We start from the raw sequence: 2,326 nt of genomic DNA on the forward strand, positions 1-2,326 counted from the left end.
AATTTACCGGGATCCTATTTCTTTTGAGGTAATGTCTACCTAACCAAGTTATTCAGTTCATTGGTGAGCAAGGGGGTTCATTCTCCCAAGTCTCATTACCAAATAACTTGGCATTTTGCTTCATGATTGCTCCAAGGTATTTAGCAACTTGCTCTTCAGTGATATTCTCATCATCTTCAGAGGAAGAGTACTCATCAGAGCTCATGAATGGCAGAAGGAAATTCAATAGAATCTCTGAAGTCTCTATATGAGCCTCAGATTCCTTTGGTTCCTCAAATAGGAACTCCTTTTTGTCCAGAGGACGTCCCAGGAGGTCTTCCTCACTGGGATTCACGTCTTCCTCTTTCTCTCTGGGTTCGGCCATACCAAGCAAGGTTATGGCCCTGCACTCTCTTTTTGGATTCTCTTCTGTATTGCTTGGGAGAGTACAAGGAGGAGTTTCAGTGACTCTTTTACTCAGCTAGCCCACTTGTGCCACTAAATTTCTAATGGAGGACCTTGTTTTATTCATGAAACTGAGAGTGGCCTTAAATATATCAGAGACTATATTAGCTAAGCTAGATGGGTTCTGCTCAGAATTCTCTGTCTGTTGCTGAGAGGATGATGGAAAAGGCTTGTTATTGCTAAACCTGTTTCTTCCATCATTATTAAAGCCTTGTTGAGGCTTTTGTTGATCCTTCCATGAGAAATTTGGATGATTTCTCCATGAGAGATTATAGGTGTTTCCATAGGCTTCACCTATGTAATTCACCTCTACCATTGCAGGGTTCTCAGGATCATAAGCTTCTTCTCAAGAAGATGCTTCTTTAGTATTGTTGGATGCATTTTGCAATCCATTAAGACTATGAGAAATCATACTGACTTGCTGAGTCAACATTTTGTTTTGAGCCAATATGGCATTCAGATCATCAATTTCAAGAACTCTCTTCCTCTGAGGCGTCCCATTACTCACAGGATTCCTTTCAGAAGTGTACATGAACTGGTTATTTGCAACCATGTCAATGAGTTCCTGAGCTTCGGTAGGCATTTTCTTCAAGTGAATAGATCCACCTGCAGAATGGTCCAATGACATCATAGACAATTTAGACAGGCCATCATAGAATATATCCAGGATGGTCCATTATGAGAGCATGTCAGAAGGACACTTTTTGGTCAGTTGCTTGTATCTCTCCCAAGCTTCATAGATGGATTCACCTTCTTTCTGTCTGAAGGTTTGAACATCCACTCTAAGCTTGCTCAACTTTTGAGGAGGAAAGAACTTGGCTAAGAAAGTCGTGACCAGCTTATCCAAAGAGTTCAGGCTATCTTTAGGTTGAGAGTCCAACCATGTTCTAGCTTTGTCTCTTACAGCAAAAGGGAAAAGCATAAGCTTATAGACCTCGGGATCAACTCCATTGGTCTTAACAGTATCACAGATCTGCAAGAATTCAGTTACGAACTGAAAAGGATCTTCTAATGGAAGTCCATGAAACTTGCAATTCTGTTGCATCAGAGAAACTAATTGAGGCTTTAGCTCAAAATTGTTTGCTCCAATGGCAGGAATTGAGATACTTTTTCCATGAAAGTTAGAATTTGGTGCAGTGAAGTCACCAAGAATCTTCCTTGCATTGTTGTTGGGTTCGGCCATGTCTCCTTCTTTTTCGAAAATTTCTATAAGGTTTTCTCTGGATTGTTGTGCTTTAGCTTCTCTTAGCTTCTTCTTCAGAGTCCTTTCAGGTTTAGGATCTGCTTCAACAAGAACGTCCTTGTCCTTGCCCCTGCTCATATGAAAAAGAAGAGAATAGAAAAGAAGAGGAATATTATAGAGATTCCTTTATGTGAGTAGAATAGAAGAGGAAAAATTCGAACACAGAGAGAGGGGTTCGAATTTTGAGAAGAGAAGTGTTAGTAAATAAATAAAATAAATAGAAAGAGAGAGAGGAAAATTCGAAAATTAGAAGAAAAGAGAAGAAAAATATTTTTATTTTTATTTTAATTATTAGTTAGAATTCAAAAATTAAAAAAGGGATAAAATCAAAATTAAAATTTGAAACAATTAGTTAATTAAAAGAATTTTTGAAAAAGGGTAAGGAGTTTTCGAAAATTAGAGAGAGAAAAGTAGTTAGGTGGTTTTGAAAAATATAAGAAATGGTAAAACAAACAAAAAGTCAATTAGTTAATTGAAAAAGATTTGAAAATCAATTTTGAAAAGATAAGAAGTTAGAAAAGATTTTTGAAATCAAAATTAAAAAAAAAGATATGATTGAAAAAGATTTGGTTGAAAAATATATGATTTGAAAAAGATATGATTAAAAAGATATGACTGAAATTTAATTTGAAAAAGATT

General features: G+C 36.3%; 1 non-coding gene across 1 annotated transcript; it reads left to right on the top strand.

Annotated features, from left to right (window-relative positions):
• The first annotated feature begins 1,130 nt into the window (after positions 1 to 1,130).
• LOC127740323 (small nucleolar RNA R71) lies at positions 1,131 to 1,234 on the top strand. Its single transcript, XR_008001002.1, has one exon. It is a non-coding gene; the product is annotated as a small nucleolar RNA R71 (small nucleolar RNA).
• Positions 1,235 to 2,326: the final 1,092 nt, after the last annotated feature.

Source organism: Arachis duranensis, chromosome 6 (assembly GCF_000817695.3).
Source record: "Arachis duranensis cultivar V14167 chromosome 6, aradu.V14167.gnm2.J7QH, whole genome shotgun sequence".
NCBI classification, from domain to species: Eukaryota; Viridiplantae; Streptophyta; class Magnoliopsida; order Fabales; family Fabaceae; genus Arachis; species Arachis duranensis.